A 14291-nucleotide genomic window follows, 5' to 3' on the forward strand; every position below is an offset into this window, starting at 1 on the left:
CCACTTCTCCTTCCTTGCCTGTCCTTTCTAAAGAGCTTGTAGCCATCCATTGCAGCACTCCAGTTGAGTGAGTCATCCCACCATGTTTCCGTGATGGCGACCACATCATAGTTTTCCTGCCATGCAATGGCTTCCAGCTCCTCCTGTTTATTGCCCATGCTGCGTGCATTGGCGTAAATGCACTTCAGCTGGGCTATAGATCTCTCCTCCAACACAAGCATGCCACCCCTAGGCTCATCCCTAGCAAGCCTGGTTCTATCCCCTTCCCCCTTTGCATCTAGTTTAAAGCTCTCTCAATGAGGCCTGGTAACTCCTGAGCCAGAATTCTTTTCTCCCTTTGCGACAGGTGAACCCCATCTGTCTCCAGCAGGCCTGGTGCCATGTAAACTGCCCCGTGATTGAAAAACCCCAAATTCCACCTCTGGCACCAGCCTCTGAGACATGTGTTTATGAGATGGGTCTTCCTGTTCCTTTCTGTATGCCTCGTGCCTACTGACGGGATGGAGGAAAACACTACCTGCGCTCCCGATCCTTCAAGTAATCGTCCCAGTTCTCTAAAGTCCCTTCTGATCGTCTTTGTGCCTCTATCAGCTACCTCATCACTGCCAACCTGAACAACCAATAGTGGATAATAATTTTCACTGATAATAATTTTCACCGGTAATTTTTCACTGATAATAATTTTCACTGGTCTGATTATTTGCTCTGGGAGATCTTCATCGCAGCAACCCTCTCTCACTGCAGATCCTGTTTGGACCCCTCAGTCCTGCACAGCACCAGCAACAATTCTCCACTGCTGTCTTTCAGGAAAGGGAAGTTTTAATCTGATGTGTCTGAATAAACCTGCGCTGCAAAGCTGCAGGCAGCAGATAATTCCCTCTCCATCACCAGATCTAATTCCCAGTTTTCAGGGAGTGGAAGTCGAAGGTGAAAGCTGCAGCAAGTAGGAAGGAGGAGTGCTGCTAATTATGAACCATGTGGGGGGCACGGATTTTTTTTTTGCACTAAGTACTATACAACATTGTATTGCCTATGCAGCAACTCCAAATGGCAAAGCACACTGATGTCTCTGACAACTCTAATGAAGACAGGAGATCCCCAAGAACATTTCAGTAGAGCTCCATTGACTTCAATAGGCCACAGCAAAAACTGCAGAAATTCACCCACTGAGAAACTAATAATGGATAGGGGTCCTTTTTACTCTCCTTCCTTTTCTACCTGCTCTTGAAATAACTTAAATATAAATAAGAAGATGTGCCTAAAAGAGGGAGATAAAATGGGATTTAGAGGAGAAAAAAAAATGGAGGAGTTGGGAGAAAGGAAGGAGCTAGCAAATTAAATCTTGCCCTGATTATCTCATAATTCTAATGATCTGAAAAGAGCGGGTGGAAAGAACAAGGAAGAGATCAAGGAGCTTAGAGTAATTAATTAATTCATTGTTTAGATTGTCTTCTATTCTTCAGCACAGAAAAAGAAATCAAGATTAAACATAAAAATGAAAGTGAAAGTTATTAGAATAATTAACTCATAATTACGCTGTTGTGCTGATCTGTTTTCGTTCTAACTATAAAAAAAGAAGTTCAACAAATCCTACTTCATCAAGTTATTTCTTTAACAATTTTTTTTTTTCAAAGTAAAAGCTTTTGAAGTGTGCAATTAAATGCCATTTGAAAAAGGAAGGAAGATTGTTGCTCAAACCAAAGAGATCAGCCCAAACAAATATCCCCTATATCATCCTAAACATGCGCTTCTAATGCAAAATTGGAAATCTGGTACGTGACTGAATTTCACAAAACCCGAAACACTGCTTCTGAAGAGGTGAAACTCCCCATGTGTTTCAGTGGAGAGCAACTGCTCTGGATGACCTCTGCCAGTGCAGCTCCTCAAGTGCCTGTTTTTGATAACAAGAGAGAAGTGTGTGGCTCCAGCCAACCTCAGCTCAATCACACCACACACCTTTGGGCAATGCAGCAGCAGATCTGTTGAGCTGCTTTCCGTTGAGGGAGCAGAAGTGGAAAACAGCGGTGCCCCACGCCACTGCCACTGTCCCTGCTGGCTGGGGAAACCCAGGCTGCTTCTCCTCCCGAGTGCCTTGCTGGGGGCAAAGCTGTCAGGGACTATGGATGGAGATCCACCCAGGCACTGATCCTGACAGAGAAACCGCCCGTGTGCAAGCACGGACAGTTTTAAATCTGCTAGTGAATCTGAGAGAGGTTTCCCCTGGGCCTTGCAATGATTTGACAGCATGTACTATATGCATAATATATGTGACTAGTGTAGAGACAGAGATGATGCAGTATACAAATGAATGCTGTAGTGGAAAAGATATGCACCAGTTCGACTCGTTTAAATTAAAATCACACCGAAGTCACTGCTGAACACGCAATATACTGAGCTCCCTCGGTAACAACTCAGGGGCGCATGATCTAGGGCAACAGCTAGTGCTGCTAACTTCTCTGAAATATAAGGTGAACAAACTTGTGAGGGAAAAAATATCGTGGCCAGCCTCACTAGCAAGACCCAAAGAGAACAGCAATATTATAGGATGAGGCCGGTGTCTGCTAATACAGCGATCAGCCCCCCTAAAAGTCCTATGTTGGCTGCAGATAACACTAGCCTGGAATATGCAGGATTTTGTTTATTACATCTCGTTATGTTACTTCTTTTAATATCTTATTGCTGCTGCTGTTGTTCTGGTTTTGTTACTTATGGTAGCATATATTGTTAATTATTATCGTTATTATCACTACCATTATAACTACTGTTGTTATTGTTGCTGTTGTTGTTATCATAATAATCACCATATACCCTTTATAGCCCCTGCAAATACTGAAGTTGGTAAAATGTCTACTGTAAGAAACACTTCTAGGGAAAGCTGGCCATCTGAATCATAGGCAAATTTTGGCTTTTTAATCTTCCTTACATGTAGCTTACAATATAGAAATTTTTTACCCCCAGTAATCCTCATCGTTGGATATTTCATATCATCTACAGGCTACTCACTTGTCTAGGCTGCATTTTCCAGCGCTGTGTCAAATTTGACTTGATATGAGGAGTTCAAGGAATTGGGAAAAGGCAACTTGAAAGGAAACTGCTCAAGACACCAGTTGAATAGTATATGATAGATTGCCTTACGCATACAGAGTGCCAAGTTTTCAGGTGATGTAAATAGCTGTAGTTTTGCTGAAGCTAGTAGACCTGTACCGGAAGGTAACAGAATATCCTATCAGACACATAATTTTCCAAATAACCTATCCTGGCTAACTTGTTTCAGGGATTTGAGAGCTGATCATTCTGGAAGAAAAAAAGCAAAATAGATGCTGTATCATGGGAGTTTATGATACCTTTAGTAGATGTGGCACATTTTAAAAGTTGCTCCATAATGCGGTCATTTTTATTTCAGCTATTCCTCTGCACTCTTCAATTATTAAAGCTTAATGCAAAGAATTCCTTGGGGACTTTCACATTTATTAACAAAGTATTTTATGTGCTAACAGAAAATCCCTAAATTAGGAGAAATCATTTACAAGCAGACAACAGCTGTTACAGCATTAAAACTTCAACTGGCACCCCCTAACAGATCGTTGGGTATTTCAGTCATCCTCTTAAGGATGTGATAATCCTTATAATATTCAGAAAGGGAACAATTTGTAAGAACAGGAATGCACATTAGCATAGATTGAGCGTGTATGCAGATGCGAATACATGGCTGTCCGAAATAGTGCCCTGAGAAGACACTATGAGTCAGGCACCTGAATTCTGCCAGTTACCTGTGATTTTAGACAAGCCATTTCTCTGATTTGCTTCCCTACCCACTTCTTGCCAGTATATCTTAAAATTTCTTCAGAAGCAGGGTCATCTCTCACTACCTATCCTACTAGACAGAGCCTTCAGCTACTCTGATAATGACATCAATAAAAATAACGGATATGATTTGTTAACACACAAGAATGCAAGAAGGTGATTCCTTGTGTGCTATGCAAGAGAAAGATAATTTCTGCTGAGTATCTAAGCACTCTGGATCAATACCAAAGCAACATAAACCAGCTCTGACAATGCATCCCCCATCCAAATTCTTCTATTGTAAAAACAAATTTTTGAAGAATTAGGTTAGTGACCAAGAGACAGAGAACACCATCGATGAAATTATTAGTGGACTAGCTCAGTGGCATATTTGGAAAAAATAATAAAACAGAGTAGTTGGTACAGTAATTTATCTCTGTATTTCAACATCCATTCATCTAAACTTTGCAGTACTGGAATGAAACTGAAAACTATTGGTGTGCTTCTCCTCAGGGATTTTTTCCATGTGTGAACAACATTGTCAACTAAGTTTTCTCTGTTTTCCTTCATTCCCAAGCAGCCTAAATAAAACAGTAGCGGAGAATCCCGGAGAGGATGATTAAAAGTGGTATTTAAAAAATTGCCTTGGGATGGGATTTCATCTCATAACCAGCTGCTTAAGTGTTTTGTTGATCTTGGGTCTTAGAGGAAGATTTGCTCCAATGGTAGGAAATACATAATGGTTTCACAGCTTAGCCACACTAACAACAAAGTATATCAAATGCTTTCTTCATAGCATAATTAAGAAAATACTTCCTAACGTTGCTGAAGATTTGACTTTGAATATTATGTGGGAAACAGAAGGCTAAGCAATGATTATTTGCTGAATAGCAATCCAACTATTTTCAACTGTTTCAATTAACTTCAAATTTAAGCATGAAAAAAAGCCAACGAACTATTCAATTAAGATTTCAAGTGGCTGATTCTGAAAAAAAATGAGGTAATAAAGATGAAACAGAGGTAAAAAAATACATTTGCATAGACTTATTCTTGTCTTGCTTTCACAGGCAACCTTACTATTAACTTTGGTGGTGATGTATCATTATTGCATGTTTTTCTCTGGCCAGAGCCAATCTCCAGCTTCTAGCCAAAAAAGATACCCCGTTTCTGTTGTAAGCATAAATGCCAAGGGCCTGAAGTATACATGCAGAAATACAGAACTAAATTTAGCTCTAAACACAGATCTACACCGAGGAACCTTTCACTCCACAGAGAGCTTGTAACAGGCTTCAGTGTACCTTTTGGAAGCCTAGTCTGAGTGAAGGAAAATCCTCCCTAAATTCCAGTCATCACAGTTGCATGGAACACTCAGGTCAGGTTTTTCAATATCCATCAGTTTCTAAAAAATAAAATGTCTGGATTATGACGACTGATCCTTACAACCATCGTATCTGAGTTCAGCAATTCAAGTGCACCTTGTGCAAAAGGAGATCTTTCTTCCAAAGAACATAATTACAAATGACTGATATCTGTTGTCTGCATTGTTAAGGAGATGCTGCAGAGAAATTTGTATTTAGTGTCACTCTCACAGCTACTACTCAGCTGTGCTTATCAGCAGCAGAACAAATCCATCAAGAATTGCTCAGAGGGGAAAGTTGACAAGAAAGGGAAAGGTACATCAAAACATGAGTGACAATCCTACTGATTTAACCTCAATCACTCTTAACATACTGTATTATATATACATGCATGCAATAGTGTTCATACTTCAATATGATAAGAAAACCAGGCAGAACAGATAAATTTTCAGTTTAGACACAGAACAAATGAAATTGTTAAAGTTTGTATTGTATAAAAGCATAGTGCTCCAAAACTAGTATTAAGCATACATGGGAACCATTACTATAGACCACAGTCTATAACTCACATTTTACAAGGTTTCTTCTGGCTTTCTATATGCATCTATATACATAGTGTAGTCCATCCTCAGTATTATTTTAGCAGTTTGGATGATATAACTACACTGTCTCACATGAATGCCATAACCACATGACTTGAACCTCATCTACCTGCATAACATTTTCAATAAAATATGCTCCCTGCTTGAGGCAACGCTTGGCTGTCCTTCTCATACCTGTCTCTGCCAGGTCAAAGTAGGAAAGACTAAGAAGTAAGGGTTCAGGGTTCGGATGCATTGGGGTAGGACTGCAGCATTGCTTCACCTTTACTTCACAAGAAGCCAAGGAGCTGGACAGTTGCATGCCAAAGCTTGCAGAGGTATTAATGGAAATAATGTGGATTTAACACATAAATTCACATAGTAGAAAAACTTACTTGCTGGATCCCCAATATGAATAAATGCCAGAGGAGAAGTAATCTAAATGATTATTAGCATAATTTGAGTGCTGAGTGCTGTTCTGCTCCAGCTACAAATGTGATTGAGACATATGCTTGCTCTGATGGAGGAAATTAGCAGAGGATTACCTCTTTCCCTAAGAAGATTAAACTAAAAAGAAAAAATAATTTGCTTTCCATTGCACTGCTATACCATCTACCATTAAAAGAAAACAGACTACATTAAAAAGGACCATCAGTTTAATGGAAAGATTATTCTGACAGTTGCCAGCTTTACAGCCTGTTTAGTCACATAAGTCAAGCTCACATAAGAAGCAACAGCAGAAGCTGTTGCCTTAGCCCAGACAGCAGAAACGTAAAGAATTTATAATGAAATCATGACATGAAATCAGGAGATCAGGAGTTTGTTCTAGATTCCTGCCTTGCCAGCATCGTAGCACTATCCCATCATCCCATTCCATCCCATCCCATCCGAGAAGCCTATGCAAAACTGCTGCTTATGGGAACTGAGGACACGGACAAGAATGATTACATTCCTCTTCACCCCAACTCTGCCCAAGCCTTCAAGTTATGTTATGGAGTTCAATATGTATGTTTTGTGATTGAAAGTTGAAGTATGAAGGAATAGGGATTATAACACAGTCACTCCTGGTATTCTCAAATCCATATTTCATGTGCCACATGGTCATGCGCCAGTCATGGGAAAGTGTACAGGCTGCATTGTCCGAGTACACTGCTAATGATGCTGGACAGGGTTGTATATGCAAAAGGTTGAAGGGCATGCAAGCATCAACACAAATGGGCCATAACACCTTTCCTCATTACCTGACAAAATATACCCTATCCAGCCACACCTGATCATGCAGTATTCTGTTACCAGTATATACAGAGAAAATGTAAGAATTTTGCAGGTATTTTAACTGTGTCACTAGCAGCATTGATAGTTTCCCCTTTTCTGCGATAGCCGTAGCTGAATAAAGATATGCAGGATCCTTCTTGTTTCCAGATGCTTTTTATAACCACCTATGTACTTTCTTGAATAGAAGGGATTGGACTAGAAATTCAACCAGAAAAAAAGAAAAGCCAGAACCATGGTCAAGCTCCGATAGGTCTACCTCCTACTCATACCCTGTGCACAGTGTTTCCCACTTTATTCAAGCTCTTCAAGCCACAGGAAATAATAAACACTTGGCACAGGAGCATACCTGGAGTTTTGGTCAGGTGAATCTGAGCCCGTTTTCCAGCTCTCTAAGGACCACAGTTTAGAGGTTACTGTGGCAAAGAATAGGTCTCATATGTACTGTCTCCTTAAAGATGAGAGGTTAGGGTATGTCCAATTTATGATGCCCATTTATATTAATTCCTGCATTTCTGTTTGATTGAACCAGTCAACTGCACTTAACCTTGGTCTACAGTATAAAGCAGTCATATCTAAATCAGTTGTATTACTACTGCCGTGCTAAGGAAAAACCTTTTCACCTCTCCTTACGCAGCTCCCTCATTTGCAAAGCAGATAAAAGAGTTAGGAGGCAACTTGCACTAGAGCTAGTGTCTGATTCTAGGCACAGCTCTGTAAAAGTGCTAGAAAAAAAAACCAAAAACTAAAACCCTGCACTAAAACGAAGTTGGCAGAGCAGACCCAGGAGGCGTTGTGACTCAGACACACATGGCTGAGTCACCATTCCCCTGTGCTTCCTCATTGCGCTTGTCTGACAGTAATTTACTGAAGGTGCAGGCTAGCTGGCAATTATTAGCCACCTCCCCTTGCCTACCCTGTACCAGATCAGCTGTGCTTCCAGCTGAGCGCAGACAGAGGGAACAATCTGAGCAGGTTGAACATCTCACTTCGGTATTTCTGGATTATGCACAGGGAATTTTCCTTCGCTCTCAGCCTGGTTTTTGGATATGCAACCCAAAACACAACGTAGCCAGTTGTCACTTGATAGGTTCAGTGCAGAATCACAAAAAGCAAACAAAAGGAAAGTCTTATTCCAGCTTCAATAATGTAGAGATCTGGTCTTGTTAGGCAGGTGTAAGACAGATGTTTGTCTTTAATTAATAAAATTTATCAAACAAATAGATGCTTTTGAGGGGAAACGGGGGAGCTACCTTTTCCAGCAGGAAAATGTCCTTTTCTGAAGGAGGAGAAGAGCTACCTACATTACATCCTCAGCAGCAAGGCCTTGTTTACCCATTAAATACTTTGTCTTGTTCCAGTTTCAGCCTTTGTACAATGAGTGTTCAGTACCTGTCTTACTGGTTATCTATGTTTTCTCTTAAATGTACCATTTTTTTATCTGTCAGTGTGCTGTCTGTGGAATGCCGACTGGTTCCAGTGGCAATGCCAGAGAGCACAGGGCAGGGCCTGGCAATGGGCCATGGGGGATTGCCCTCCTGCCAAGGAAGGATACATCATCTAAGGACAGAGCACAAATAAAAAGGCTCCTGAGAAAAGCAAAACATTTGCTAGAGGTGATGTTTAACAGCTAATTCAGCCCCCAGTTTTGATTTTAACAGCCAGTTCATCCAAACACAACTAAACTGTCCCTAGCAAACCCTGTGTTTTATTACTAAAATGAAGTCTCCTCTCCCAGGTGGAAGATTCAGGCTCTGCAGGTACACAAGACAGCTGACACACTGAAGGGAGTGCAAGTGCTCAGGACTGCCTATTTGGATCCAGGAAAGGAACTGCCTATATAAATAGATGAAGTAGAGGCATGAAGCATCACAGTTCAAAGTCCTGTCAAAGAAGGGGAGAACTTGCAAGGGCACACAACTCTCTTGCATGGGCAGCCCTTCTGGATGTAGCATAATTTGCATTAGGACAAGACTGCATCAGGGAGTTGCCAATGATGTTCCTAGGAAACTTTAATCTCTGTGGCTATCAATCTGAAATCTTTTAGGAACAGAGAAAAATCTTTTAAAAATTAAAGCTGAGCTACCTGGAACAGTTTTATAATTTTACACATTAAAAACAAATATGTAGTTAGCAATCTCGTTCTCCAGATTCTTCCAGCCATGAGTTTAAGCTGACCACATTTATTTGCTTCCTGATAGCATCTTCTCAGAATTGCACAGTACTGAGTTTTCCAGTGCCAAAACAGTCTCTGACATAAACAAATTTGATTTTGCTTTCAGAAAGGAATACTGTTCTATTTACACTACTTAACAGAGCAAAAGTTAACCTTTCTTGTCACCTTTACCCAAAGCAGAGCTCAGAACAGGCAGTAGCTCTTTGCTTTTCTGATCTGATAAAATTAAACAAAAGCAATTAAGGACTCATTTTTCACAACATGGAAAGCAGTTTTTACACTGGTTTCAGTTTTGCCAACAGGGATGTCATCCTGATCCCATGCTGATTTTATTCTTGATCTGTTTTCTTCCTGATAATCCTCCTCACTCTTCCTCAAAACAATTCCACGATGGGGAGATTCAGATGTCTCAGTCCATTCAGCTTGCTACGGTAAATGCCAAAGCACTCCCTTCAGGCTGTCTGGCCACTCTGACTGTGGATACTAGAGGATTTCAAGCCATCACCTCCCGCAGGTGAAAAAACCCACCCATTACTGATGTCATCCTTCACAGCTCACAACCTATGAACCAACTGGTATTCTCAGTTTTCAGCTCCCAGAGTAAAGACTATAGGGCAGAGAAACATTCAGCTCGTCCTTGCATCTTTAGCGACCCAAATGTCTCTAGCAAGAGCAATTAGAGAAAGAGCAGTCATTCACTATGTCAGCCCCATGCAGGACAGAACATCTTTCCATCATGCCCCAACAGCAGCGTATATGACATATGGGAAGCTATCGTGCTGGATCTCAGCCAGGAGTGCGACTCCTTCTCCTCTTTAAATCAATAGGGATTTGACCATTGGCTGCAGTGGGAACAAGAATAAACCCTTGCTGCTGCTGGGCTCGCAGTAGCACTCTCCATGCCACCCGCTCTCTCTTTGCTTCCTCATTAACATCCTGTAATTGCAATGGCTTTTTCAGGCTGGTTTACACTGCCCAAGGCAAATCAGTAAATGCCCACCTTTCCACCACAGGGTCATCTGCATAAACAATTAATGGAAGAGTTGCTGCCCTCAGCTAATGTCCTGCCTGTCAGGTTGATATAACCTAGGGCTAGTTAGATCTTCTGATCAGTTGCTGCTAATGCTCCAGTAGACTATTAAACTCCTGTTGGCAGGCTAAAGCACAGGTAAACATAGTGGGCTTCTTGATTAAAATATTGAAAAGACTGCATCCTGCTGTCAATAATGGTTTTGATCTCCTAAAAGAAGAAAAATACCTTGTGGCAGAAATGTAATTACAAGAGAAACACTGTACTTCCCTGGTTTAGAGCAGATGAAGAAAAGGTCAGCTATCAATTGAGCTGTAGGATAAAATATTCTCATATATAGATAAGAAAAGAATCAATGAAAATAAACTCCTTTGTATCAGAATAGACGTGTTTTCTGTTTCACTTATACTGCAAGGAGACAAGCAAGCAAATTTAGAAGAGAAGTAGTTCACTGGCTAACTTCTAACAACCTCTCGATGGCAGTTTAGGATTGAGGCAAAACCCCAGAAGTTCAATGTTGTGAGTATGGAATCACCTCCAAGTCTGTGCCGTGCCTATCCCAGGTAGGGCAGAGAGGACAGCAAAATGTGTCACATGCGGATGGCGCCCGGAAACAGAAGGGTGGACACGTTAGATGAACTACGTACATTAAAAACACCAGGTTAGATTTGCACTTGGTGCAAACTGGGGTATAGCTTGGCTTACTGAACTAGGACAGGAAAAAGTCACCTACCATTAAATACACACGGGAAAATTTTTCCCAAGTAAGCCACACAATTTTGATTTAATTCCACATAGTCTTCAAAACCTGAGACCTACATTTAAGCAAGACTTGTCCTGCACAGGTTTTCATTTTTTGTTTCTGTCCAGCACCATCGGAATTTGAAATACTGAGAGATTTTTCCTGGCAGAAATAATATTTTCCTGAGATTTCATTATTAATTCTGCCATTTTACATTTAAAGTTTGGTATTGTTAGCAGATAGAGCTGAGTCAGAGAGAGGGAAACTCCTTGTGATGAAGGTTAATTGGTGGAAAGAGTATGATTTCAGCCGAACAATTCCAAAAGCACTATATACTTTAATAAAATCTCATTAAAATAAACAGTAGCTAGTTTAGTTAGGGGCTCATCAAAACAGTCTTTAAAAGTAATTTTTCTTAAACTAAGTTTTTTTGAAAGATTACATTACAGAAGAGAAGGAATGACTTTTACTTTCTTTTATCTTTTCTGTGTACGTGGAGAGGTCCTGTCCTTAAGTTTTCACGTTGAAATATGGCCTCTGCCTTAGACATATCCCAGTCCATTTAATAAATAACTAGAAATTACCATTATAAAAGTATGCTTAATCTTTACTCTTTAATGAACTCTTCAAAGAAAAATCATTTTTATGTACTTCTGAAATACCCCTGAGAATACGAATTACATTTCCAAATATTTTTAACAGATGTGCTGGGCATCTTCTACATTATAAACACATATGTACAGCATGAGTCATGCAGAAATAATAAATAATAAATAATCTTCTCCAGTGTTTACCAGCTCCCTTTTGTTGTTCATAGAAATTTATTCTTTTGAGATTATTACAAATATGATACTAAAAGTAACCACAAGCAATCCTGCTTAAAGTTTAAGGAATGAATTACTTGGTTTATTATTGATGAATGATAGTTTAACCTAAAAAATTAAGATCATATGTTTCCTTGAAAGTCCCAAGAACTTGCCTCCAACTTCTATGATATTTACGATATCTCCGATAGCAAAGGTTAAGTATAGGTAATTCTCAAGGGAAAAAGTGACGAAAATGTGTCTACCCTTTGAGGACATTGATTTGTTTCCTATTTCTGATTGCTCTGTGAGCTAGATCTAATTCAGGCCTTAGCTGGGCTCTATTTGTTTAGAAAGAAAGCCTCTTTCTTTTCCCTGCTTTCAGCAGAATATGAATAGATATTAATTGTTGTCAAAACATCAGATTTGCAGAAGATCATTTTGCTGTTGCTTGTGATGTGATGCTATAAGCTTGTAAGCTTTTGCTGATTTAATTTCACACATGCCAATCATTTTCAAAATTTTGACTCAAGAAGTTAAAAACCATAGTCCATCAATGCCTGCAAGCTGCTGAGGAGTCACCTTGCAGCATGTACATGGTACATGCAACACACAGCAGACTTCTGCTCACTCTAAATAAACATTAATGGACACATAAAGTGTACGTCCCTGAAAAGGATCCGAAGAAGTGACATATACAAAAAGACAAAAACCCGCTATTTCCATTTCCAAGAATATTTCTAGTGTAAATAAGAGAATTTGTTTTCTTTTCTATAGTGCTAAACCCCAGAAGTTTAGTTTTGCGCTCTTTCCTCCCAAATGTACCCCCCTCTACACTGCATAAAGGGCATCCAGCTTTAAAAATGGTGCTAAAGACCATAAGATTTGACCTACTGTGTATTTCACTCCATCCTCTCCAACCACTGCTCAGCTCCTTCACAAAATAATAATGAATTAGATCCAATGCCTCCTTTCATGTTACCTACTAAACTTTTAAAAAATGTTCACTGCTCAATCTATTAGTAAATCCATTTTCAAACCTATATGCTAGCTTCCATAAATTCAAGGTTAACACTTTGAGGCAAATCTACACATAGAAGATTGAGCGTATACTATATTATGGGCACCATTTATATTTATACTGCACAGGTGAATAATAGGTTGACTTACTCCATACATTATATTTACACCGAACATTTTAAAACTGTCATCTCTATCACCCAGATACCAGATCTCTAAATTCTAATGCCATCAATGGAAACCTAAAAATATAGGACTCGGCTTCAATTTTTAAATTACAGAACCAACATAACATAAAATGTAAATCACTTGCATCAGGGGTTGAAAAGATGCTTACATCAAGAAGAACAATATCTGAAACATTTTGTGTATCAGTTTCTCCTGGCAGAAATTAACAACATTTATTTGATATGATGCTACTACTCGTGATAAACCAGAGCAGTTTACGAAGCCGCATCTATCATTATTGTTTGGATCAGTTATTCTTTGATGACTTAAGTGCCTTGTTTTGTGTATGTTTCTGAGCAGATGGAGGGTGAATTCTGATTTTGGCAATTAGCAGATGGGTCATTGAACATAATTTTTAGTTAGTTAATATATTAGTTTTTGTAAAATAGAGGCTTAATGAACTATTTTACATATAATTATTAATAATGGTAACTATATAATTCCGAGTAGGCAAGTTACATAACTCTTACGTACTCAGTAAAGGGGCACATTCAGCACTGGTCATGCAAAGCTCTTGCTTTATAAAGAAGAAAAAGAATCTCATAAGGGTAGCAAATGCCAGCTTGCCCCTTCTACAACAGCTTTGTATTTAAAGATGTAAAAATATTTAAAAGAGGGTCTTACTTCTGTCATTCTCAGATGACAAAGTCGTGCTTTAAATGGAGCAGAAGTTTGGCAAAGGTCAGACTGGGAATTGTTAGCAGAGCTAAGAACAGACCCTGTATTCCTGAGCTCAGCTGGCATCCATGCCCAGCAGCACGAGTCTCTCAAGCAACGCAACACGGGATCAAGCCATAATGAGAAACCTTCAGGGTCACAGGCCATCAGTCCTGGCTTGCAGCAATGACAGCTCAGCCGTGATAAGGGAGGAAGATCCATCTTTCCACTTACCCATTTTTATTCCTTCCTCTACCTTTCCCTTCCTTCCACTCTACTTTGTCCAAGACAGACTGCTGTGCATTTCCTCCCCTGCACTAGATTCAATCTCCAGGGAAAAAAAAAAAACAAAACAAAACCAAAAACCAAACAAAGTGACAGTCTACAAATAATCCATAACTTACCAAAGCAGCACTACACCTTCTTCCAGAGCTGGGACCTATATAGAAAATGAGAAAGAATCAGCCATTCCCAATAACTATGTCGTCATTTACTATCGCATCCATTCCTCAATAGTTAATGCAGGTCAGGGTAATTTAGACACCCTGAAGCTGCTCTAAATTACTCTTTGGACCTCAATCATTCTTTATAGCACCTAGGACTATAGCACAAGGTCACTTTTTTCCTCCCTTCCATAGGTG

The 14291-nt window shown here is 39.7% G+C and overlaps 1 protein-coding gene across 1 annotated transcript in view; it reads right to left on the minus strand.

The window, feature by feature from the left end:
* Window positions 1-14075, minus strand: part of ARPP21 (cAMP regulated phosphoprotein 21) — a 283331-nt gene extending 269256 nt beyond the window's left edge. The window contains exon 1 of the mRNA XM_087768114.1: window positions 14055-14075. The gene's annotated coding sequence lies outside the window, so the exon portion shown is untranslated. The remainder of the gene's footprint in view (window positions 1-14054) is intronic.
* Window positions 14076-14291: the final 216 nt, after the last annotated feature.

Source organism: Nipponia nippon, unplaced genomic scaffold (genome assembly GCF_047370975.1).
Source record: "Nipponia nippon isolate SJK-2023a ecotype South Korea unplaced genomic scaffold, ASM4737097v1 scaffold_1, whole genome shotgun sequence".
Taxonomy (NCBI): domain Eukaryota; kingdom Metazoa; phylum Chordata; class Aves; order Pelecaniformes; family Threskiornithidae; genus Nipponia; species Nipponia nippon.